This window comes from Leopardus geoffroyi, chromosome A2 (genome assembly GCF_018350155.1).
Source record: "Leopardus geoffroyi isolate Oge1 chromosome A2, O.geoffroyi_Oge1_pat1.0, whole genome shotgun sequence".
Classification (NCBI taxonomy): Eukaryota; Metazoa; Chordata; class Mammalia; order Carnivora; family Felidae; genus Leopardus; species Leopardus geoffroyi.
The window spans coordinates 25,850,116-25,878,098 of NC_059331.1; the positions used below are offsets into that span (position 1 = coordinate 25,850,116).

The 27,983-nt window shown below is 35.7% G+C and overlaps 1 protein-coding gene and 1 pseudogene across 34 annotated transcripts in view; one reads left to right on the forward strand and one right to left on the reverse strand.

Moving 5' to 3' along the window:
* Nucleotides 1–27,983, forward strand: part of LOC123605781 (sarcolemma associated protein) — a 149,949-nt gene that overhangs the window by 23,402 nt on the left and 98,564 nt on the right. The window lies entirely within an intron of this gene.
* Nucleotides 16,610–18,167, reverse strand: LOC123604867 (annotated as a pseudogene).

The window sequence follows — 27,983 nt, forward strand, 5'->3', positions numbered from 1 at the left end:
AGAATCTCAAGCAGGCCCCATGCTCAGCACAGAGCCTTTATGGAGGGCTCAATCTAATGATTGTGAGATCATGATCTGAGCTGATATCAAGACTCAGACACTCAGACTCAGCCAGGTGCCCCAACATGGCTCTTTTAGGTAGATTCAGACTATGTCCTTTTGAGACTCATATTTACTTATTTGTTGGCTATAGAATATTTCCATTTTCAGGAGATTTGGTCTAGTATCTCTTGAGATAGAGAAATTTTGGAAATACTATGCCATCAATTATGTTCAAAGAGGACTTTCAGTTAAATACCCAAAACCTTTTCAGTTTCTCCTTTTCCAGTGTTATTTCAGTTATTTTTTGATTATCTCCTGTCTTTTTTGGATGTTGTACATCTGTAGGCAGAACTTTTCTTTTTCTTTCTTTCTTTCTTTCTTTCTTTCTTTCTTTCTTTCTTTCTTTCTTTCTTTCTTTCTTTCTTTCTAAATTATTTACTTAAGTAATCTCTACACCCAGCATGGGGCTTGAACTCATGAACCTGAGATCAAGAGTTCCATGCTCTTGTAATTGAGCCTGCCAGCTGCCCCAGCAGAACTTTTATTTTAATGAGAAAGCTTTTTGTTAATAATATGACCGTATATTTAAACAGTTGATTAAATAGTGTGATTTAAAAAGTGCTTTGGTACTGTGACTTTGAGCTATCTGACATCATTTAATTTAAAGCAAAAAATAGTGTTAGTGTTTAAATGGCTAAACTGTCCCTTTTTTCTTTTTAAAACTTGATTTATTAAGACACATTTTATAAGCATGATAAAAATTACTGTTTAAATCAAAATCTCCAGAAGTTGAAATGGAGATTAAGAGTATAAATCTATACTATTTTAAGGAAATGTTTAAAGCTACTCCCTTAAAATCTGGTCCAGAATTAAATTGAAAGAAAAAAGTTTTTAGTTAATATTTTGTAGGGACATTGAAAGAAATATACAGTTTGTAACCTCAGCTTCATATTAGAATAGTCTGGAGCTTTTAAAACACATTGATGCCTCCCAGAGATTATGATTTAATTATCCCCCAGAGATTATGATTTAATACTTCTAAATTATTCACATTTGAAAATCTGTAAGTTGTTAATATCTGTGAAGATCATGTTGACTGCATGACTATGCTATTTTGAGGGAATATTGAGAAGCGAAAATATATTAACTTAATCATGCATTTCTGCATTAAGTAGAATAAGGTGGTGATTTTTGTCATAGGCGTTTATTTTCCTTTTTTTTTTTTTTTAATTTATTTTTTGGGAGAGCACAAGTGGGGAAGGGGCAGAGAGAGTGGGACAGAGGAGCTGAAGCAAGCTCTGCGCTGACAAGCTGACTGACAGCAGGGAGCCCGATATGGGGCTGGAACTCACAAACCTCAAGATCTTGACCTGAGCGGAAGTCAGATGCTCAACTGACAGAGACATCCACGTGCCTCTGGCATTTATTTTCCTATGTAGACTTCTGATATCAGCTAAAATCCCCTACTTAAAAACAAGAAAAAAACCCATATACAAAAGATCCTGTATGACTTTTGATTAATGATGTTTGTAAACTGCTTAGGGGTACCTGGGTGGCTCAGTCAGTTAAGCGTCCAACTTCCCACTTTGGCTCAGGTTACAATCTGGTGGTTTGAGACCCGCATTGGGCTCTGTGCTGACAGTTCAGAGCCTGAAGCCTGCTTCAGATTCTGTGTCTCCCTTTCTCTGTGTCTTTCCCCTACTGTCTTTCTCTCTCTCTCTCTCTCAAAATAAACATTAAAAAATTTTTATTAAAAAAACTATATAATTGTCATTGTGAAGTTTACTTGTAAAATGAGCGTATAACTTTTTTTCAAACTGTTGTTATAGTTTTAGGTGCTTTAGAATAAAAATTGTACAAGTGTTTAGGAAAATCACAGAGATTAAGACCTTGTAATATCAACTTAATATTAAAATTTCTATTCCTATCACTGTATGTGGTTTTTAATGAATATACTCCAGTATAGAATAAAATGCTAGCAAGATTTAGCAAACATAAGTGTTTACTTGAGTTTAGGGAATTTGAAGTACATCTCCATCTAGATAAAATTTAAAATTCAAATATATTTTAATAGATTAGAGATTATGCCATTTATAATTATGCCATAGTTTCTTGATAGCTTCAGGGAATGAGTCATTTCAGAAAACAGGATTTTCTGATGAGTTGAAAATGTACACCTTTTACAACCAAATAATTTTTTGGATGGAAATTTTTCTAAAGTGATTAAACATTTCCTTGTCACCTTAAATAGAGTAAAGGAAAAAACCTTTTCTTAATGACCTGGCTATATTTACTAATAGAATTATGCACTTAGAGGCATTAGAGGTTATAAGTTTTTTACCCCTGTGCTAGGTGACTTTGTATTAGCATGTTTTAAAATTACTGAATTAGTGCATTTTTGTAATGTGTTGGTTCTTCTGGATTGTTATTTGTCAGTTTTCTGGGTCAGCCATCACTGTAGGAACTGTTTAGAAATAAAATATGTGTTTTAAACATATATGTAAATATATGTGTCTAAAACATACATATAACTATGGATCTGTGAGGAAACATGAATTTTATAGTGCATGAACTTGGACTTCTACACTTCTCTTCTTACCTTCTGGTTATCAATAGAATATGTTTAAAATGGTGTTATTGGAATCTTTGATAAATATATTGCTGGAAACTTTTAGGAAAATGTTAAGATACTCTACCTAAGATCAGGTAACAAATGGCCATGAAATCTCTTCAGCTTTTTACACTATAAGTTATTTTGATCTCTTCAGCCCTTCTTTGCAATATGTTATTTTTATATTACATTTTCAAAAATTTCAGTAACTAGCTTCATTTATTGGAAAATATATGATAGGTACCTCTATAATTTTTTCAGCAAATATTTATCAGTCTTCTACCTGGTGCTAAAGATGAAAAAACAAATGTCTGACTTCTTGAAATCATAAGTCTATTTGAACAAAACAATAAAAAACCTTTGAGTGTAGTATAATATTATAGTGGCATATGCCTGGGTGTTAACGATATTATAGAGGAGGAGCATCTAATTCAGTGTATCAGTTAGTTTATACTAGTTATATTGTGGTAATGAACAACCCAAGACTTCACTTGATTTAGTTTTTGCTCATGTTACATGTTTAAGTAGGTGGCTGCTCCATCCACAGTTGTTCTCCTTTCTGGAATTCAGGCTAGAGGAGCAGCTCCTGTCTGGGACATGTTCTGGTGGTAGAGGGACAAGAGCTGTGCATAGCCATGGAGTTACAGTGAATGCTTCTGCTCAGAAATGGCACATGCCACTTCTATTCACATTTTATTGCCCAAAGCAATGCACATGGCCAAGTGTGATGAAGTTGAGCAGGAAGTGTAATTTAATGTTCATAGAGGAAGAAGCAGTGGAATAATTGAACACAGTCATATGTTTTACTACATTCAGCTTACTTCCCAACTCAAAGTGAAAATTATCTACCTGTGGGAATTATCAAATAAGAATGTATTCTAACAAAAATAAAGTTGTTTTTCATTCCCTTTTGAGTGTTGTAATATTCATAAGGTAAATGGTTTGTATTTCTCAGATGAGAAAAGTAAGACATAAAGAAATTATAATTTGAAGTAGTGTTCTTTTAAGCAGATAGAAGACTGTATCATTGATATACTACTTAGTGTCTTTTGTGAATAACTCTGAGATTTGACATTGAATTACGGGATTTAGTCATAAATGTTTTTTTCCAAACATCTCTTCGGTCTACTTTATCTTGCTGATTCATCTGCTTTGTCATGGACCGAATCTACATTAATCATATTTTCAGATAAAACTCTGGGATATGATTTCATGGGGTCAAATATTAGAGTAGGTAGAGAGTGACATAAATTACATAGCATTTGCTTATTGAGCATCTCTTTATTAAGCATTTACTGTATGGCATATTTGCAAGTTGACAGGGATACAGGGGTGACAAGAGGTGATCCCTGCTTTTAGTGATTCTACATAAACGGACACGTATACAGATAATTACAATAATACAATGAAATAATTGCTAAGAGAGGTGCTATTTAAATGAACTGCAGTAGAAATGTTGAGGCTAGGATGACCGATTAATAAGGCAATGAAGGAGGGAACAGAATGTCACCAGAAGTGACGTCTAAAACAAGTCCTAAAAGAAGAACAAGATTTTAGCATGCACATGAGGGGGAAGTACACTTTAGGCAATATCAATAAATAGCATGAGTTAATAGCATGAAGGAAAAAAAAAAGGTAGCTTGTTTGAGAAACTTTGTTTTTTAAAAGTAATCTCTACACCCAACATGGGTCTTGAACTCACCACCCTGAGATCAAGAGTCTCATGCTATACCAACTGAGCCAACCAGATGCCCCTTGTTTGAGAAACTTTTAGTGATTTTGTGTAACATAATATGGGGGAAGGAAGAGAAGATGAGGCAGACAAAGTAGTTTAGGATCAAATCATGAAGGATTTTAATTTTTTTTTTAGTGTTTTTATTTTTGAGAGAGAGAGAGAGAGAGAGAGACCTAGCGAGCGAGCGAGCATGAGCATGGGAGGGGCAGAGTGAAAGGGAGACCTAGAATCTGAAGCAGGCTCCAGGCTCTGAACTGTCAGCACAGAACCTGATGCAGGCCTTGAACCCCCCAGACTGTGAGATCATGACCTGAGCTGAAGTCAGTCACTCAACCAACTGAGCCACCCAGACGCCCCTCAAATCATGAAGGATTTTAATGTTATGCTATTTTTTTTTCCTTTAGGACTGGTGGTGAGGAGTTCGAAAGATTTCAAAAGAATCACATGGTTAGATCTTTGTTTTTAGAGGAGCAGTCTTGGTGATAATGTGGAAGATATTGCCTAGAGGAAAGGAGACCTGGTAGAGTGATATAGTAGAAAGGACAGTTAGAAACAAACGGGAGTGCAACAAAATCATCTGTATGGAGGGAGACAGATTTGGGAGTCATCAACCAAAGTAGTGAAGGGTGTAGGAAATATACTCCCAGGGAAGTTTGTACATCTCTAGAAAAGTAGAGGCTAGAGAACCCTGGGGATGATCAGCATTGAAATAGCTGGCAGGGAAAAAGAAAACAGTTGGAAGAACAGCCAGAGAAGGAGGACCAGGAAAGATTGGGTTTGTGAGATACAAGGCAAGGGAGAGTTTTTGAGAAGACAATTATTAACAGCACTAAAATGTCACTTTATAGGGAGTATAAGTATTAAAAGCTGGGCTATTAGTGGAGTAGTAGGTATGGAAGCTCACTGGCAATGGGTAAAAGGCTAAAAATAGTGAGTGTTACAGCTCTGACAGTGCTTGAATAAGTGGACGCAGAGGGTAATATTACCATGTAGGGGCACCTGGGTGCCTTAGTTGGTTGAGCGTCCGACTTCAGCTCAGGTCATGATCTCACAGCTCTTGAGTTCGAGCCCTGCATCGGGCTCTGTGCTGACAGCTCAGAGCCTGGAGCGTGCTTCAGATTCTGGGTCTCCCTTTCTCTCTGTCCCTAACCCACTCACATTCCGTCTCTGTCTCTCTCAAAAATAAATAAACATTAAAAAAAAAAAAAAAAAGATTACCATGTAAAAGATATGTGTATGTACATTTCCATGATGGTAATTTTTTTTCTCCAGTTTTAGTTGTTGGTAATTCTGAGGAGACTTTGGTGGGTGGTGCGATGTGGAGTGAGAAAAGTCTTCTAGGTTAGGCAATCCTTATCCACATTAATTTTTCAGTAGACTTAAATGTATGTTGATATCGTATAGCATTAAATACGATTTGTGCAAATGGGACATGAATCCCAGATGTCAAAAGTGTATGGGAATGTTAAAATTTTGTAATTCCACACATTAGAAATACAGTAGCATGGATGATATTCTCTGGTACTTTTATATATATAATATATATAAAATATAATATGTATATATTAATTTACATTCAAATTAGTTAGCACATAGTACAGTAATGATTTCAGGAGTAGAATCCAGTGATTCATCCCCTACATATAACACCCAGTGCTCATCCCAAGTGTCCTCCTTAATGCCCCTTGCCCATTTAGCCCATTTCCCCCACCTAAAACCCCTCCAGCAATTCTCAGTTCTCTGTATTTAAGAGTCTCTTATGTTTTGCCTCCCTCCCTGTTTTTATATTATTTTTGCTTCCCTTCCTTTATGTTCATCTGTTTTGTATCTTAAATTCCACATATGAATGAAGTCATATGACATTTGTCTTTCTCTGACTAATTTTGCTTAGCATAATATACTCTAGTTCCATGCTGTTGCAAATAGCAAGATTTCATTCTTTTTGATTGCTGAGTAATATTCTAGTGTGTGTGTGTGTGTGTGTGTGTGTGTGTGTGTGTGTATGTACACCACATCTTCTTTATTCATTCATCAGTCAGTGGACATTTGGGCTCTTTCCGTACTTTGTCTATTATCGATATAAACTATATAAACTGCTATAAACATTGGGGTGCATGTGCCCCTTTGAAACAGCACACCTGTATCCTTTGGATAAATACCTAGTAGAGCAATTGCTGGGTCATAGGGAGTTCTATTTTTAATTTTTTGAGGAGCCTCCATACTGTTTTCCAGAGTGGCTGCACCAGTTTGCATTCCCATCAGCAGTGCAAAAGGGTTCCTCTTTCTCCACATCCTCACCAGCATCTGTTGCTGCCTGAGTTGTTAATTTTAGCCATTCTGATAGGTGTGAGGTGGTCTCTCATTGTGATTTTGATTTGTATTTCCCTGATGATGAGTGATGTTGAGCATTTTTTCAAGTGTCTGTTAGCCATCTGGATGTCTTCTTTGGGAAAGTGTCTATTCATGTCTTTTGCCCATTTCTTCACTGGATTATTTGTTTTTTGGGTGTTGAGTTTGATAAGCTCTTTATAGATTTTGGATACTAACCCTTTATCTGATATGTCATTTGCAAATATCTTCTCCCATTCTGTCGGTTGCCTTTTAGTTTTGCTGATTGTTTTCCTTCACTGTGCAGAAGCTTTTTATCTTGATAAGGCCCCAGTAGTTCATTTTTGCTTTTGTTTCCCTTGCATCCGGAGACATGTTGAGTGAGAAGTTGCTGCAGCCAAGGTCAAAGAGGTTGTTGCCTGCTTTCTCCTCTAGGATTTTGATGGGTTCCTGTCTTACAGTTAGGTCTTTCATCCATTTTGAGCTTATTTTTGTGTATGGTGTTAGAAAGTGGTCCAGGTCCATTCTTTTGCATGTCGCTGTCCAGTTTTCCCAACACCATTTGCTGAAGAGACTGTCTTTATTCCATTGGATATTCTTTCCTGCTTTGTCCAAGATTAGTTGGCCATATGTTTGTGGGTCTATTTTTGGGTTCTCTATTCTTTTCCATTGATCTGTGTGTCTGTTTTTGTGTCAGTACCATATTATCTTGATCATTACAGCTTTGTAATACATCTTAAAGTCTAGAATTTTGATGCCTCCAGCCCTCTAGTACTCTTTGATATTCTAAGGTTTTACAGCTAGGAATTTATCTTTGCATTTCTCTTGGTACAAAAAAATTATGTCTGCAAAGTGTGTGTGTGTGTGTGTGTGTGTGTAACTGATAGCTGGATATATATCCAGCTCTTGCTATGTCCACAGTGTATGAATGAGAGACACTCTAAGGACTGGTTAATCTGTGAATGATTGATAGTTATTTTATATTTGGCCAAAATTAAATTTTTAGCACATATCCTATAGTATTCAACGAAAGGGTTAAATGTCTTTGTATCTATCCTGATGAACACTTAACTATTAAAGAATGGTTATAGGAACTTATAAACCAAGATTTAAAAAAAAATGGAAACACTGATCAAATTTAAATATTTTTGCAGTGAGAGATACATTTTGCGAATTATCAAATTCTATTTTATGTTAGTTTGGTCACTTATTTTCATTTCATGTAATTTTACAATAGTTTTTCAGTTTTACATTCTTGTTTTTGTGGTAAGTGCTGAATATGTAATGATTAAAATGTAGTTTCAACATAAAGTAAAAATGAAGATAGCAAGAAATTATTAATTAAATATGTAAGACTAATAATTCCTCTGAATTTATACTATGTAAAATGAGGTCATGTATGTGGAACTGGTTTTTTTTTTTTTTTAATTTTTGTTTTTGAGAGAGAGAGAAAGAGTGTGAACGGGGGAGGGCCACAGAGAGAGGGAGACACAGAATCTGAAGCAGTCTCCAGACTCTGAGGTGTCAGCACAGAGTCCAACGTGGGGCTCCAACCCACATACCGTTAGATCATGACCTGAGCCGAAGTTGGACGCTTAACTGACTGAGCCACCCAGGCACCCCTGGAACTGTTTTTATGAAGTATGTAGTTAGAAATTAAGTATCTGATTTTAAGTATAGAAGAAATATTCAAAATTCACTCTAAATTTAATAGAAAAACATAATTAAGTTATTCTGGAGCAAAGGGATCAAATAAAATATTTTCAATTTCACAGAGTTTTATTCATAAATGTAAAGATAATAAAGATGTACTGAAATGTATTTTAAAAATACATTTTATATGGGTTCTAGGATGGAAAAATTTATTTTGAGTGGGATGGGGGGGGGCAGGGAAAGAAGACTTTGGAGGAATGGCTTTTTGTGAGTTTTGGCCCAGTGTAAGTATATAGCAGCAGTCTTACTTAAAAAAAATGTACCATTTTATTTAGCATGTGTTGCAGTTCTCAACCTTAGTAGTCTTTAACTTGCACAATGTTTTCTCTTGTAAAGCATGTATGTCAAAACCCAGAATCTGCACTGTCACTTCCTTGTTGTAAATCTAGCTCTCCTTCTAAGATAACATGCCTGAAACTGAGTGTAAATTTCTCAGGGTCTTGAAAAACAGTTTGAGAACAAAATAAAAGTTAAGGTATGATTAATTTCCTATGTTATGACTATTTAAAAGTTCATTTCAATATTTGCAATATGATTTTCAAAAATTATCAAATGAACTCTATCAATGGAAAACTCAAAAAATACCTTAAGCTTTATGGCATAACATCTAAATTTGCTTACATTAAGTACTCACAAATTGTTAATTTCAGTTAGTAAAAGAGATCTCTCATACTTGAACCAGTTTACATTCTTTACTAAACTTTAGAGTTGAAACTCTATAAAGGCGTTTCATCTTAAATTTTGCTTGATATTTTAGATTTTATTTTAATATTTTATTATTTTATTATTTCTTTTTTAAAGTATTTAGAGAGAGAGAAGGAGAGAATAAGCAGGGGAGGGGCAGAGAGAGAGGGAGAGAGAGAATCCCAAGCAGGCTCCACACTGTCAGTGCAGAGCCCGATATGGGGCTTGAACCCATGAACTGTGAGATCATGACCTGAGCCAAAACCAAAAATGGGGCGTTCAACCGACTCAGCCACCCAGGCATCCTGACATTTTAATATTTAAATGTTTATTTTTAATTTATTTTGAGAGAGAGAAAGAGTGAGAGAGAACATACACATGAATAGGGGAGGGGCAGAGAGGCAGAACCCCAAGCGGGCTCCATGTTGTCAGTGCAGGGCCCAATGAGGGGCTCCATCTCATGAAGCATGAGATCATGACCTGAGCCTAAATCAAGAGTTGGACACTTAACCGACTGAGCCGCCTAGGTGCCCCAGATATGTTAGATTTTAAATAAAGTCCTTAACTGAGGTGAATCTAAAATCGTATTCAAATGTGAGAAGTATGACAGGATATTTTAGTGGGATATCTTTTTGGTATGTTCAAAGTGAATTGTTTGAATTTGAACTACAGCTTTAATTGCATGTCTGTTGCCTGCAGGTATCTTGCTTAAAAAGAAAAGTGAAATAACTGAATAGTGCCATTTGTCATTCTAACAATAGAGTACTTTGATTTAAGAAACAAAATTTTGCCATAATTATGTTAATTAAATGTTTAAATGCAAACTTGTTAGTGATATTTTTATGTAAATACCTTTTGTTGGTATTGATTTTAGTATTTATATGACAGGTATAGAAACTTTTTATGAAAAACTAATGCTTTACAGTAGGATGTCTTTAGCCAAATTGGTCATTGTTAGAAATTGTTCTCATCTCTGTTATGGGATTGTTATTATAGTTTTTTTCTTTTCTGTTATCTTGAATTCTTTCAAGGTGGGGAACTTTGTCTTCTGTGCTCATTGTTCTAGAGTTAGTACTGTCTAGGTTTTAACATGGCTTTATGTTTTCTTCTTAGATCTTGTAGATACTGATTTTGTCTATTTTACTTAAATTTTATCTTTGTCTTTAGATTTTATTTTCTATATTATGTATTCCTTTTATTTGTCTATGATGAATTCTATGTATATATAATTATTTTTACCATTAAATAGTTAATTTTTTAGAAGTTTATGGAGCCATTATATTTTCTGTTATACTGACAATGTAAAAAATAGAGGAGATTTATGAATATGTTTAAGTTTTTAACAACACAAGCAAGTTATATAGACTTATCTACCTCTAGTCAGTGTGGTATTTACAGAGGAATTCTTTTCATCCTCTGAAACTCTAGTCCTATATCTCTGGCTTTTCATACATTACAATTCCGTTTCTAGATGTGTAGAATTCCTTAATCTACATGTGAATTCCCAAAACATAAACACAGTATTCTACAGATTTCAAAATCCTGTTGATTGATTTAGCCATCACTGAGCACTTCCTATGTGCCCCACACTGTTCTAACCAAACAAAACAAAGTCTCTGACTCTACGAAGCTAACATTCTAGCCCGCATGTACCATCATCCATCTTTCATTATTACCTCAGCCTATTTAGGACAAATTGGAATGTTTCTGATTTGTTGACAGGTAATCCAACATAATTCAGTTCCTCTTGTCCTATAAGTTTGCTGTGTAAAAGCAAATGCTATCATATGGCCCCAAAGTATTCTGGTTAAATTTGAGTTTTGTTCTGAATTACTAGTGCTCTTCATTTGGTGAAATTTGTACATATCTCCTTTAATTTTATAAATTTAGATCATATATGTATCTTGGCCTCTTCTTTACTAACAGGTAAACTTAAAGTATTTTTCAAGGTCATCAAGGAACTGCTTAGACAGTTATTTAATGTCTAATGTTATATTAGACATTGAATGATTTTGTTTTGGTGGTTATTTCTTTTGTTTCTTCTCTACTCTGAAACTCACTTTTCTGTCTTTCTCAACGAGACTTTTAATAGAACTTTTAAAACTTTTGTTTGCCTGACATTGTACTTTTCTAGTTCTTAACTTTTCGACAGTTTTGACATTTCTATCTTTATTTCCATTGTCTGTGCAGACTTTATCCTGTCGAGTTTCCTCCCTAATTCTCTCAAAATTCACATATTTACAGTCTTAAATTACTACTTCTAAGAGCTTTATTTCAAAATTTATGTACTTATCATGAATTTCTTAAATGTATTTTTAGTTTATTTTTTAACTTTTTAAAGTTTACACTTTAGTGGTTTTTAGTATACTCACAAAATTTACAACTATTACCACTATTTATTTCCAGAACATTTTTATTGCTCCCCAAAGAAACTGTACCCATTTAGCAATCATTCTTCATTTCCTCCTCTTCAAGCCTCTGGCAACCATTAATCTACTTTCTGCCTCTATACATTTGCCTATCCAGGAGTTACTTCATATAAATGGAATCATATAACATGTGGAGTTTTGTGTCTGGCTTCTTTCATTCACTCTGGTGTTTTCAAGGTTCATCCATGTTGTAGCATGTATTTGTACTTTATACCTTTTATTGCCAAATAATATTCCATTGTAGGCATATAGCATATTTCATTTATCACTTTTACTACATACTCAGTTGATGGATGTTTGGGTTGTTACTTTTTGGCTATTATGAGTAATACTGCTGTGAACATACATGTACAAGTTTTTTTGTGGACATATGTTTTCAGCTCTCTTGGTTATATACCTAGGAATAGAATTGCTGGGTCATATCATAACTCCATATTTAATGTCTAAAGAAACCGCCAAACTGTTTTCCAAAGTGGCTATACTATTTAACATTTCTACCAGCGGTGTATGAAGGTTCGATTTCTCTACTTCTTGGTCAACACTTGTTATTGTCTTTTTTATTGTAGCCAGCTAGTATGAAGTGATACCTCACTTTGATTTTTGTTTTGCATTTCCCTAATTAATAATGTTGTGAGCATCTTTTTATGTACTTACTGGCTATTTGTATTTTTTTTTTTTTTTTCTGGAGAAATGTTCATGTCCTTTTCCCACTTAAAAATTAGGTTATTTATCTTTTTATTGTTGAGTTGTATATTCTGGATATAATTCCCTTATCAGCTGAGTGATTTCAAAAATTTTTTTTCCATTCTATAGGTTGTTTTGATGGTGCCTTTTTTGTTATTACAGTAAAACATACATAACATAAAATTTACTATTTTTTAGTATTTTAAGGGTACAATTCACTGGTATTAAATACATTTACAGTGCTGTGGAACTATCACCTTCATTCATTTTCAGAACTTTTCCATCACCCCAGACAGAAACTCTGTATTCATTAAACAATAACTCTCCTTCTTCTTCTACCCCAGTCCCGGATAACTCCTCTATTTTTACTGTGTGGCTCTATGAATTTGCCTATTCTAAGTGCCTCATGTAAGTGGAATAACATAGTATTTGTCCTCATGGTGTCTTTTATAGCAGAGAAGTTTTTAATTTTGATGAAGTTCAGCTTACCTTTTATTTTTCAAGTAATTTTTAATGATCTTAAAATTCTTCATTTATATGGTCACTTGTGCTTTTTATGTCATATCTCAGATGCTATTGCCTAATCCAAGGTCATAAAGATTTATTTTAATCATTTTTGAGTACTCTCTTACTTGGTTCTTTCATCCATTTTCAAACATCAATGTAACTATCAGAGGTTTTGTGAGAAGGCTTTGTTAAATGTTCTTATTTATTTATTTATTTATTTATTTATTTATTTAATGTTTATTTTGAGGGGGGGGGGGAGAGAACATTCAGGGGAGGGGCAGAGAGAGAGAGGATCCCAAACACTGATAGTGCAGATCCCAGTGCAGGCTTGATCTCACAGCCATGACATCATGACATGAGCTGAAATCAAGCGTCGAAAGCTCAACTGACTGAGCCACCCAGGTGCCGTTAAATGTTCTCTTTTAAAATTTTTAGATCAGGATAGTGGCTTTCAAATTTTAGAATCTCCTGGGATGCTTACTAAAACTACAGGTTCCTGAGAGGATATTTGTACATTCGTAGTAAACTTCTAGGAGACTTCACATCATATTGAAAAAGTGTGTAAGTAAAATAGGCCAGCATAGTGATTAAGAGCATGGATCCTGGAGCCTCACTACCTGGGTGTGAGGTAGACAATCCTGGTTGTCACTTTTTAGCTGTATGATCTTGGGCAAGTCACTTATTCTCTAGGCATTCGTTCCCTCTCTTATGGGGTCCCTTGCTCTCTCTGTTGCAAGGATTAAACAAGCAAATATCTGTGAAGTGCTTAGAGTAATTTGGCAATAGTGTTAACCCCGTAATTGTTAGATATTGTCATACCCTTTAATTTTAGTCATGTCATTTCTAGGGACCTAATCTAGAACATTATCAGCGATGTTGCAAAAAGATGTAGGTATAACATTTCATCACAGAGTAATTGCAAGAATTTACCATATATAGTCTAAATTAATGAAATTTATGAAATGTCATTTGCTAGTCATATTTTCAAAAATATTTAATACCATGAAAAATAATGACGTAAATGAAAAAGTCAAGTAAATATACAACTATATATAAATTATGTCTCTAAACTTCTTTGAAAATATGGGGTAGGGAAGCAGAGTGTTGGTCTTACATTGCATATAAAGAAGTATGTTAAAATGTTGACATGGGTTATTCTTGGAAGCCGGGAGGAATGATTTTAATTTTCTTCTGTACTTTATTGTACTCTCCTGACTTCAACAGTAAGTATACACAGAAAAACAAATCATTTTATTTATTTATTTATTTATTTTTATTATTTTAGAGAGAGAGAGAGCACACAAGCAGGGGAAGAGGGACAGGCGGAAAGAGAAAGAGAATCCCAGGCAGGCCCTACACTGAGTGCAGAGCCCAACATGGAGCTTGGTCCTACAACCCTGGGATCATGACCTGAGCCAAAATCAAGAATCAGACGCTCAACTGACTGGGCCACCCAGGTGCCCCCAAATTATTTTTTTTTAAAAGACAAAATATGGGGAAAATATAGGAAAAATGACAGGAAAATAGGAAAAGCCCAATGTGAAATAGGAAAGCAGAATGTAAATAGGAAACCTGAGTCCTAGTATTAGTATTGTTATTAAATAGTCTCAAGCCTCGGGATGCCTGGCTAGCTCAGTAGAGCATGCAACTCTTGATCTTGGGGTCATGAGTTCAGGCCCCACTTTGGGCTGGCAGATTACTTAAAAAAATAGTTTTCAGCCTTGAATGAATTTTCTGTCTACCTTGGGGGACAGAGTTTCCTCATCTGTGAAATGGGAAATTGAACTAAAATTAAAAAGACAGTGTGTAGACTGGTTAAGAGTTGGGAGGTTAGAGGGGGGAGTTAGGGACTGCAGTTTAAGAGATCACTGTGTGGGTTCATGCCCTGGCTCTTCTTCCTATTCACTTGGTGACTTCTGGCAAGTAATTTAACCTCTCTGTGCCTCAGATTTCTTGTTTATAATGTGGGGATAGTAATAATACCTCATAGGAGGGGTGTGAGAATCAAATGAGTTAATAATACATGTAAAGGACTTAATATAGAATCTGGCACATAGGAAGGATTCAATCAATCTTCCCTATTTTTACTGGTATATAAGATTCTTTCTAATGCAGTCATTTATTTCCAATAATATTGTTAGTCAAGTGAGCAATTCTTAAATTTGTCATTTGAAATTTAGCTCATTTTTTATTTAGGTATTTTGAAGTCCCCGTTTCCCTCCCCCAGCTTTACTATTATGTCTTATGTTTAGTATAGGCAGCTTCTTTGGGGCCTAAATTATCTTATCGTTGAGGGTATTTTGTAGACTTTTTCAGCAGTAAAAATCTCATTTGATTTTATAGAGGTGTTTTTTTTTTTTTTCCGATTCTTTTTGTTCTGAAACTAATGCATGTAGCTTAATATATTTGTAGTTAAATTACATAGGCTGTTAGGTTGTACCTAGTTTTCTTCAACTGATGTTTCAATTTTAAATTTAGGAACCAGCATAAAGCCCAAGAGAATGTTACAGCTCAATTAGTCCATTCTAGTAAAACCTAACTTTGTAAGGTAAACAACTGAACTGTTGGTAGAGCATGACCTACAGTAATGACTCAGTTGGTGCATAGATGTTACTTAACTTAATCCCAGAAAAAGAATGTATCCAAATGCTTTAAGAGAGAAATCTGAGTATGTGAAAATCACTTTCCGAGTCAGCAACCATGTTAATTCATTTTGGAACTCCTAACAGACTACAGAAATAGATGACTTTCATAATATTATATCATTTTCTTTCACTGACTATATATGACATACTTAATTAAAGTGACTCAGCTATTCCATCCCTGTGGAAATTTTCATCTGTAAGCAAGTCACTGTATGGTATCTCATTTTATGGTGGCAGTCATAATGAAGATGATTCTTTATTTTTTTCCCTGTGAGGGATAAGAATGAAAGTTGTATTTCAATACATTTATTCTTAGATCTTTAGAAGCTCTCCCCTTCTCTGCAGGGTTATAGCTGCAGTAGATAGCCCACTATAGGGGTCATTATTTCTGTGTTGGAGAACAAATTAGTTGAGTAACATTGTCAGGAAGCAAAAGGCAGGAGTTTGACTCCACAGTTATGGAATATAGTTTGTTACTTAAAAACATATTAGAGGATTCCTCTTATTGTAATAACTTTTGTTTATAAAACATATTTATGTAATTCCCATGACAGGAGAAAAGTGCTGTGTCTTCTGATTTGATAGACAAAATCAGCTCAAGACAGCTTTGTGACTCACTGACAGAAGAGGGAAGAATTCTTCTTGCCTTAAGGATTGGACTTTATTTTAGGATGAGTTATTTGTCTAAGTACAGATATGAGAGAGTTCCTACCCTACATGTCAAGTCTCCTATTCTATCTTCCCAGAGATTTGACGCAATGCCTCCTAACTCCCAAATGTATACCTTTGTATCATCTGCTACTTGGGTCATGTTAATTACATAGTGTTTATATTTCTTCCTCCATGTTTTTCTGAATGTAAGAATTTGTGAGTTTTTCCTTTAAACATTTTGAGCTAGAGTTTTAAACATTCGTTGGTTTGTTTCAGTTAAAAAAAAATCATTTCTTAATATAGAAGAGACTGGTAACTTGTCTGCTTCTATGGAGGGAAATTAGGAAACTGTGGGATGTAGGGAAGACATTGTGCTTTCCACTGCATCACTCAACCTTTGGAACCCATTACATTTTTTTCCCCAAAATTTTAAACCTAATTTTATAGCATAGCATAAACACGTTCAAAAACTTTGTTTGTTTTATGGGTTTTAGCCCTTTTAAAGTTGAGACCACAAAATCTCTTAAAGTTGACTATGAATGTTTCATTGAAGACATAATGATGAATTTACAGTCTTCCTTTAAATGACCCACTTAAACTTGATTCACTGATTCACACCATAAAGTTTAAAAGGTGGATTGTTGGTGTAGATTGATGGCTTAATTCTTCTAAAGTTAGTTCATAATCAACTGCTGCAAACTGGACCATATTCTCAATTTGTTTCTTCACTTCAACATCAGTGTCCTTTAATTCTTCAACATTGGCTATATTGCTGTCTACTCTTCTATCTTTGAGAAGCATAATGAGGTCACTCTTCTTGTATTTCTTCTTGTGTATGATAACTGACTCTAGGATCACTCATACTGTGTCCTGGATATCGGTGAGTCTGCAGCTACATCAGCATGACCCCCTTCACAGATCTATGATAGGCAGCTATGATCTTTGTTGCTTCCTGGACACACAGAACATACAGTCCATCTGCTCTTAGCCCAGGAATAAAATTTTCTCTCTTGTAGTAATCAGTGCTGGCTGTTGCTCTCTCAGCAGATGCTCCCATTCCACAGCAGTTATTCCCACAGATGAAAATAAAGGTTGATTTCCACAAAACTGTCATATTGTAATTTTCGAATATAAAGTCAAGCAGAACTCATCTTTTCCATTGTATTTACAGGCCAGACCCATACCGGCTCCCAGGGGGACCTGAGCTCTGACAGTGTCATTGCCTCAGTAGCTAGCAGTTCTTGGCATACATGTGCATTGATCCTTCTTTGTCTTTAGTACAGCCTTCTCTTTGTTCTGTAAACTCTACAAATTTCTGGGACAGAAGGGCCACAAATAAAGCAAAAGCCCAGTAGGTTGAGATGAGATGATCCATGATATTTATCCAATCTCAAGTTCCACACAACCTTCTTGACACTTCATGAGCGATAAAAACCACGAATAATATTCTGTTAATGCTCTTGGTGAAGAGTCTGATCATTCTCTACTATTTGAGTCCCTCTTCCATGATGAGCACTGTTATGATAGGAGGGCCCTCTTCTAATCCATGAAGGTCACATTTCTTAATTTCAAATGTAGCATCATTTGCAAAGTTACAGGATATGTCTCTAGCAAGCACTCTCCTAGCTGTGATAGTCAGGAAATGGTGGGTATCTTTTTCTTAGAGCATCTTCCTCTTGAGTGCAGGCCCTGGTAATAGCTGCAGTGGTGGTGATGATGTCATTCTCTACACTGGGCCATAGGCCCACAAACATTTTATAAGACTGTATGATATTCATGAATGGGCTGTAATTTTCTTAACCATCCTTCCATTGTTATAGTTACCATTGTTTGGAAACTATTATAAATTTTGCTTTGCTGAATATCTTTATACTTAGATCTATCTTTATTCACATTTTTTTTTATTACTTCTTTAGGCTGAATTTTCAGAAGTGAATCAGAAGTCACATTTTAAAAGCTCCCTTGGTATACCTTGGTAAACTGCTTTCCAGACAGTTTATTCTCCCATGATCAGCTTGTGAAAATGTTTCTTTTATGTCAGTCTTGGAAGCATGAAATATTTGTTATTTAAAATACTTCCTGCTACTGTTATTATTGACAAATTGAACCCCTTAAATTTTTATATTTCAAGGTCAATATGGGTGTGTGTATATTCTTTTTTTTTTTAGATTTTTTAAATTTATTTATTTTTTTTTTTTTGAGAGCGCGTGCGTGTGAGAGCAAGTTGGGGAGGGGCAGAGAGAGAGGGCGACACAATCTGAAGCAGGCTCCAGGCTCTGGCTTGATGCTGGGCTCAAACTCAGGAACCATGAGATCATGACCTGAGCCGAAGTCAGACACTTAACCAACTGAGCCGCTCAGTCATCCCTGTATTTATTCTTCTTATCCTTCCTCTGTTCAGTGGCTTTTCAAAAACGGTCTTATTAACATATAATTTACACTCCATAAAATATCCCTATTGTACATGTCAGTTGTGTTTACTTGAAGTGAATGATTTTTAGTAAATCTGTAGTTTGTTACCATCACCATAATCCAGCTGTAAAATATTCTCATCACCCAAAAAGTTTCCTTTTGCCCATTTGCATTCAGTCCTTTATCCCACACCCAGCTTTAGGCAACCACGGATCAGCTTTCTGTCTCTGTAAATTTGCATATTCCAGAAATAACAAATAAACAAAATCATATTCAATTCCTTTGTGAATGGCTTCTTTCACTCAGCATTGTTTTTGAGGTTCATCTATCTTGTAAAATATATCATAGTTAATTTTTATTTATTTAAAAAATGTTTATTTTTGAGAAAAGGAGGGCGCATGCTCAAGTGAGTGAGGGAGGGGCAGAGAGAGAGAGAGAGAGAGAGAGAGAGAGAGACAGAGACAGAGAATCCCTAGCCAGGTGTGGCACTCCAACTCAAGAACTGTGAGATCCTAACCTGAGCCGAAATCAAGAATCAGACACTTAACCAACTGAGCAACCCCGACGCTCTTTTATTGCCGATATATCTTATTTGTTCAGTAATTGATAGACATTTGGTTTGTTTCCAACTTTTGGTTATTATAAACAAGGAACTATTGCTGCTAGGAACATTTGTGTGCATTTCTTTTTGTCTTTGATTTCTCTTGGGTAGATACCTGGGAGTACAGTTGCTTGAAACCCATTAAATTTCTTATTACTTAGCCACAAAAATGTTTCTTTAAAAAAATAGATGATAGCACTAGATTTGAGAAGGAACACAGTTCTATGATGTAATAGTTAACATGGAATGATTAGAGTAGGCAAGTGAAAAGTTCTAACACATGTAGTATGACTAATAATGGAAACCACTTCAGGATTTATTGGTAGATGAGCAACTACCAGAACCTAAAACCAAGTGAAGGCAATTAAAATTAATGGGTATCTAAAAAAACATTGAAAACTTTGGTTCCATGAAAAATGAGAAAAATGGAAATGGGACTTCATTTGCATTTATTTTGACAGAAAAGTGAAAATATGTAACACATAAAATGTCCTTCTTAACATAAAAGAAGGCCATCAAGACTTTTGTAGATAAACAGGCCAAAGATATAAGCAGTCAGTTCATTCAAGATCAATGTACACAGCAAGTAAACATTCCTTCTTGCTAGTGATCACCGAAATAAATATTTAACAAGTTGGTTATATTAGCAAAATTGATAGCGCTGGATAGAAAGATTGTGTTAGTGATGTTGCTTTGTATGTTGATCTAGTTCATGTACAAAGCAATGTGGCAAAGCCTATCCAGATCCTTGGAATAGTAGATTCGGAAGTAACTTTTATTTTAGCTTTCTTGAATGTAATTTAAAAAATTTTAATAGTAAATTATTAAGGGAGGGAATACATCAGAAGATAAGAAAACAGTACAGATTTTCCCCATGTGCTGAAGGTGAGTCTGGTTGTGCCATCCTCTCCACTCTGTCTCTGTGACTCATTCAAACTCTGGAGGCACTAACTCAACGCAGCTTTTTTTCTTTCTAGCCAGAGAACACATGTTTGTTCTTCTGTAGCCTGCATCCTGCTTTTACAGCTTTGGCTAAATCCTGGATCCAGTTGTTCTTTAATCCAATGACTCACACCTTAGGAGTTACCCATCCCACTCCACGAAAATGCTATTAACTTTCTCATTTGGAATAAATAATTCTGTCATATTCTGTCTACAATTTATATCAGTAAATTTGCTTTAGACACTCACAGGAAAATATGCTTCCTATTGATTTTTTTTTTAAAGTTCTTTGTGGAGTTCTTCTGTATGGGTGGGACCAAACACTTGTGTCACTCCCAGTTAGTACACTTACAGTACAGTCATCCAACAGTAAGTGATTTTTTAGTTTGACAAATTGTCTGCCAAAAAGTGATAAAGTAGAACATTCATTGAATCAAGAAATGGAACTTGATCCTTGCTTTATTTATTTTCCCCCTGCGCCTTTCAAGTTATCTTTTTTCTTCTAACTTCAGAAATTCTTTCCGTTTCTGATAAATTTTTATTGGATTGATAGTATTTCCCCCTAATTACTAACATTACGGATTTTTACATTATCATACTTGTTATACAAGGCTGTAAGATTTTAATTGTTAGTTGAGCTTATGTGAAGTCATAGGTAATGTGTAACAAGAAGTTAGGAATGATAAAAGGCAAAAAAATTCTTATTCATTTTATTATGCTTGCCAGCAACTTTTGGTTTATTAAGAATTATATTATCAATTTCCTTTACATAGAGCAACCATAAATACTCTTCTACTAAAACTGCAAATAATCTTTTCCTATAGGTAGTAGTGTAACTGTATCTGGTCCCTTTAGGTATTTCTACTCAAATTGGCTTAACTACTTAAGGATCTCAGGAAGGGATGGCACTGTAGGTCCTATTAGTTTTTGATTAATTAATGCAACAGAATCAGAAAGTCCAGTCAGTTAGGTGACTTGACTTATCTTGAGCTCTGATTTCTGCCAGCTTATTCAGATCACTTACGGTGTCTTTTTACACTGGGAGAGGTATTGTTAGCCCTTGGCCATTTCCCTGGCATCTTGGATGTTTCTTTTCCTGATTTTCATATACCTGACTATCCTATCTGGTGTTCCTTCAAGCATTTTCTCCATTAATTTCTCCTTAAATGCTAGTGTTTCTAAAAGCTCAGTCATTGTTTTCCCTGTGATTGTTACTTTTGGATCATTTCATACATCACAATATTAGTAACCACTCAAATGCTGATACCTTTCAGATATCTTGAGCCCTAAGTTCCAAGCTTTCTGTCCTCTGCCTGCTGACATTTACTCACTTGGATGTCCTATAGAGACTCCAAAAGCAATATACTCCAAACTGAAATGAATCATTCACTCACCACCCCCCTCCAATATTTCCAAATATAGATAATGGCATTATCATCCAGTAGCCCACGCTAGAAACTGCTTTCTTCAACACTGAACACATAGGATCAATCACTAAACCCCTTTCACTACTAACTAAGATCCTAGTTTAGAATCTTATTATTTCTTTATTTTAGTACCCTCATAACTGGTCTTTCTGCCTTCAATCTAGTACGCCTCAAACAATGTCAGTTTGATCTCAGTACTTTCCTGCCTAAACCCTGTAGTGGCAAGTACCCTGTCATCTATATGATAAAGGTTGTACTGCTTGATATGTCTTAAAAGGCTTGGTGATTTCTTACTTCTTGAGCCTCAGTGCTATACTTCACATGCCAGACCTTCTCCTCAGTCTCCCCCTACTGCCGCCCCCCATGTTGTTTCTTACCTCTGTTTGCTCGTTCTGTTAAATCCCTTCTCCACTCATCTTGACTCTTACTCAGCCTTCATGATTCAGCATAGACAGTTCCTTTAAGAAGTCATTTTTGAATCTTCAGGGTGCCCTTCTAAGTGCCCTTCTTCTCTACTGGATTATTCTTATTCGTATATAAAAATGTTTTTTCTTTTAAAAAAACTATCTTGACTTCACTTTCCCTTCCAGCTATTGCTCTTTTTTTTTTTTTTTTTAATTTTTTTTCAACGTTTATTTATTTTTGGGACAGAGAGAGACAGAGCATGAACGGGGGAGGGGCAGAGAGAGAGGGAGACACAGAATCGGAAACAGGCTCCAGGCTCTGAGCCATCAGCCCAGAGCCTGACGCGGGGCTCGAACTCACGGACCGCGAGATCATGACCTGGCTGAAGTCGGACGCTTAACCGACTGCGCCACCCAGGCGCCCCAATTGCTCATCTTTTTTGATAGAAATTTTTTTATTGAGGTATAATTGATATACAACATTATATGAGTTTGATATATAATGTTGGTATACAACATTATATGAGTTTCAGGTGTACAACATAATGATCCACTATTTGTATATATTGTAAGATGATCATCATAAGTCTAGTTAACATCCATCACCATACATAGTTACAGAATTTTTTTCTTCTGTTGAGAACTTTTAAGGTCTACTCTTATAGCAACTTTCATATATGCAGTACAGTAATATAAACTATAGTCACCATGCTATACATTACATCCCTGTACTATAACTAGAATTTTGTACCTTTTGACACCCTTCACCCATTTCTTCTTACCCGCACCCCCTGCCCTTAGCAACTACCAGTCTGTTCTCTGTATTTATGAGCTTGTTTTTTTGTTTATTTTTAGATCCCACATGTAAGTGAAATCATACAGTATTTGTCTTTCTCTCTCTCAATTTCAGTTAGCATAATGCCCTCAAGGTCAATCTATGTTGTCACAAATGGCAAGATTTCATTTTTTAATGGCTAAATAATATTCCATGGGGTGTGTGTGTGTGTGTGTGTGTGTGTGTGTGTGTGTGTGTGTATTTATCCATTCATCCATCAGTGAACACTTAGGTTGTCTCCATACCTTGGCTATTGTAAATAATGCTGCAGTAAACATGAGGGTGCATATATCTTCTTGAGTTAATGTTTTCATTTTCCTCAGGTAAATACTCAGAAGTGGAATTGCTAGATCTTATGATAGTTGTATTTTTTTTAACCTCCGTACCATTTTATGTAGTGGCTGAACCCATTCACATTGCCACCAACAGTGTACAAAGAGTCTGTTTACTTGACATCGTTGCCAACACTTATTTCTTATCTTTTTGGTAATAGTCATTCCACCAGGTGTGAGGTGATATCTCATTGTGGTTTTGATTTATATTTCCTTCATGATTAATGATGTTGAACATTTTCTCATGTACCTGTTAGACATCTGTATGTCTTCTTTGGAAAAGTGTCTATTGTGATCCTCTGCCCATTTTTAAATCAGATTGGTTTTTTGTTTTTGTTTTTGTCTTGTGTTGGATGAGTTCTTTATGTATTTTGGATATTTACCCCTTAATAGATTAATGATTTGCAGGTGTTTTCTCTCATTCAGTAGGTTGATGGTTTTCTTGGCTGTGCATGCACATTTCTTTGCTTCCCTTTAGAGCAAAACTTCTTAAAAGATTTGTCTATAGGTGTGGTTTCTCATTCCTCTTCATTCATTTTCTCTTGAATCATTCCAGTCAAGCTTTTGTTTGCTCCTATATCTATACAGTTTTTGTCAAGGCCATCAGTGGCTTCCAAGTTGCTTTTCCAGTGTTCAATTTTTGTTTTTTATCTTACTTGATTTTTCAGCATCATTTGACGTAGTTGATTTCTCCCATATTCTTGGAAAACATCATTCCCGTAACTTGTGGGACACATCACTTTCCCTTGGTTCTTCTCATACTTCACTGGCCACATTTTAAATTTCTTTTGCTTGGTCTTTTTCTCCCTGACCTGTAAATTTTGGACTGCTCCAAGGCTCTGTCCTTGGTCTTCCTGTCTGTCTGTACTTGCTGTCTTGGTGATTTCATCCCATCTCTTGACTTCACATTCTTTGTATGTGGTTGGTGACAACCAAATTTTTATGTCAAGCCCAGACTTCTTTCCTGAACTCTGAGTTCTTATCCAACTGCTTTTTTGACATTTCCTCATGATGTCTAACAGCTCCTTCAAATTTAATATGTCCAAAGCCAAACTGCTAACCCCTCCCTCAACCTCAATAAAAGATTAAAAAAACAAAACAAAAACAAAACCTTACCTCCTTTAACCCTCCCAGCTCACACAGATGCAACTACATCCTTCTAAGTTGCTTAGGTTAAAAACTTTCGTATTGTTCTTGACTCCTTTCTTTCATGTTGATTCATACAGATTCATACATCCAATCTGTCAGGAAATCTTGTGTTTTATAAATTACATTTCCTGTGTGTGCTGTGTTGTGTAAAGGTTAATCTTATGCTTTTTCAGTTTTACAACTGTTTTAAGGGCAAGAATCCTGAAGACCGTAGTTATACCAAATCTCTTAGTTTGAATTACCTCAGGTAAAGAATTCTGGTGGGTTGTTGAAGCTATTCCATTCAGAATTGAATCTTGTAATCTGAAAGAACAAAAAGGAAGTGAGCTGTGAAAACTCTTAAGTACAGTTCAAAAGTCAGTGATTTTACATCTGAAGTCTGTTGTTCACATGTGCAAGATGATGACTAGCCCTTTTGAATTTATTGGACTTCTTTCCTCTTTGATTTCCCTTGATGTTTACCTCTTTTTTTCCTAGCAGATTCTGCTTTTGTATGTCATGCAGTTGAGTGTGTATCCCTCTTTTGCTTTTTTTTCTTTTTTTGTCTCTTTTAAAAAAAAAATTTTTTTTTTTAACATTTATTTATTTTTGAGACAGAGAGAGACAGAGCATGAACGGGGGAGGGTCAGAGAGAGGGAGACAACAGAATCTGAAACAGGCTCCAGGCTCTTAGCTGTCAGCACAGAGCCCGACGTGGGGCTCGAACTCACGGACCGCGAGATCATGACCTGAGCTGAAGTCGGCCGCTTAACCGACTGAGCCACCCAGGTGCCCCTTTTGCTTTTTTTTCTTTATATCTTCCTTTCGCTCTCTTCCTCTAAATTTTTTAAAAAATATTTACTTATTTTGAGAGAGAGAGAGAGGGAGAGAGACAGAGTGCGAGCAGGGAAGAGGCAGAGAAAGACGGAGGGAGACACAGAATCCGAAGCAGGCTTCAAGCTCTGAGCTGTCAGCACAGAGCCCAATGTGGGGCTCGAACCCACGAACCATGAGATCATGACCTGAGCCGAAGTCGGACCTTAACCAATTGAGCCGTCCAGGTGCGCCTTGCTCTCTTCCTCTAAATGACCAGAATGTGGAATTGAAAATTTGCTAGGCTTATTGAATAAAATATTCTCTTTTAATTTTAAAGTATTTAAGATTTCTTTTTTTAAAAAATGTTTATTTTTGAGAGAGAGCATGCTAGTGTGAGCAGGGAGAGAGACAGAGAGAGACAGAGAGAGAGACAGACCCAAGTAGGCTCCACACTTGTCAGCACAGAGCCCAATGTGCACGGCCCCATCCCATGTCCATGAGATCATGACCTGAGCCGAAATCAAGAGTTGGTTGCTTAACCAACTGAGCCACCCAGGCACCCCGATTTAAGATATTTTTTGGTGGAGATAAGCACGGTGAACATTTTGTATACATTCTTTCAGATTTTTGTTTTCTATGGTATATTAGCATATATATCATTCTTTCTGTGAAAAGGGACTACTGTATATCCTGATATATTTTAATTTCAGTACCAATAACTCTACCTCATTATTTTTTATGATTGTGATATTGTGATTGTGATGTCTGATATATCATCAGATGCACATATGTAGTTAGGTTTGGCATTATCTGTCTCCAGTTTTTAACTTCTGTTAGCCTTGCTTAGTGAACATGCTTATGCATTTGCCATTGCACATGTGTGTGAATATTTCAGTGTTTCTATAGGTTAGATTTCTGGATGTGCAATTAGTCAAAGAGTATAAGCATTAAAAATCTTTGCGGTGCCTGGGTGGCTCAGTCAGTTAAGCCTCTGACTCTTGATTTCAGCTCAGATCATGATTTCATGGTTGGTGAGATTGAGCCCTGTGTCAGGCTCTGTATTGACAGCAGGAAGCCTGCTTGGGATTCTCTCCCCCGCCCCCCCCCCACTCCCCTGCTCACGCACGCACATGCTTTGTCCCCCTGTCTCTCTCTCAAAAATTAACAACCATTAAAAAAAAGCTTCATAGGTATTGCTGAATCATTTTCCAAAAAGGTTGTAGCACTTTATATTCTCATCCCCAGTATATGAGAGTGAAATTTCTCCACATTCTTGCCAGAACCAGGTATCAAACTATTTTTAATTTTTGTCAAACTGATATTGACCACTTTGCTAATTGCCCATCTTCCTGAGCTTTTAGGTCTCTTGAGAGTTTCAGAATTAGATGCTTATTTACTCCTTCACATACATTTCACTCTCTTTCCCTTTAAACAGAAAATTCAAATAGTATAGGAGGGTGTAATGCAGTAAACTCTGTCTCTGCCCTGATAGTTTAAAGGGTGTCCAAGTGGCATTTTGAGTTTTGAACTGAGTTATGGCCTTCTGTTTGCATTATTCTCTTGACTGGGTTTCCAGACCTGTCACTCAGGGCCAGGAGTATAGTAGGACTCTTGTTTAGAAATGGAATTATGACATCACTGAATATCTCATGGCTTAGTTTATTCATAAGTTGGTTCATAATGTTAAATGAACTGTAGATTGCTAATCTATGTAATACTTTCTAAGTGTATTTATGTATCCTTGAGAGCAGTACTTTCGTTTTGATTTAACTTTGATTTGGGAATCCCTGGTCCATATTGTGATATGTATTTTATATTTTTCATGAAAAGTTTTTAGTTGTGCTGTGAGACAAAGGTTTAGCTGCTTTTGTTCTGTGCACAGGTTGTGGTTATTTATGGTAATATTCACGTGTATTGGGGGCGGTGACATACTATTTTTAACACCGTGTTAGAGTTCAGCTGTTACTGATCTATTTATATCTCTATCAGCTGTTTACTATTTAATTAATCAGCAGAGGACTTTATTATTTTTTTTTTTTTTAATTTTTTTTTTCAACGTTTATTTATTTTTTGGGGGACAGAGAGAGACAGAGCATGAACGGGAGAGGGGCAGAGAGAGAGGGAGACACAGAATCAGAAGCAGGCTCCAGGCTCTGAGCCATCAGCCCAGAGCCCGACGCGGGGCTCGAACTCACGGACCGCGAGATCGTGACCTGGCTGAAGTCGGACGCTTAACCGACTGCGCCACCCAGGCGCCCCAGGACTTTATTTTTAAGAACTTTAACCAATAAAGGAAAATCTTGTATCAGTTCCTTTGAAGAAGTCAGTGATTACATATTTATGCATATTCTATGGATTTAATAATAGCTTCCATTTTTTTATTATTTATAACTTGAAAGAATTTAATGTGGTATATTATTTTATAAGTATCAGAACTGATCTAGCTGGTTGACAATGTTTTACATATATATGTGTGTATATGTATGTAGATATATGCTGCCATTTGTTTAGTATGTACAAATATTTTGCTTAGTACTTTACATGCTTAGCATAATTTAACCTTTACAACAAACACTCTGAGCTAGGTACTGATATTATTCTCAATTTATAAATAGCGATTTATAAGTATCTTTATAACTAGAGGGTGGCTCAAAAGAGGTTAAGTAACACTAAGTAATACTCAAGGTCACACAGTAAGTTAGAAGGTGATAGAGCTGGAATTCAAACCTTAATGTATACTCTGTTTTATATAGCATGTTGTTATTTGGATGTAATACAGTTTGGCCTATCCTATGTTAAAACGAATCTTTTAGTTTCCATTGTAGAGTATGAATCATTTATATTTTGTTCTATGTTAAAAAAAATCATTTGTGACTTGTGCCTATTGGAACTTCCTAAGAGGCAATGAATGTTATAGATTAGAAAAGATAGAATAATAGTGCTGTTCCAAGCATGTTTTGGACATCAAGGTTTGGGAGTTAACTTAGAATAGAGCCTTGAGTCTCTGATTTAGGTGTTTACTTACTGAGAAATGTTATCTGAGAAATAAATCTTACT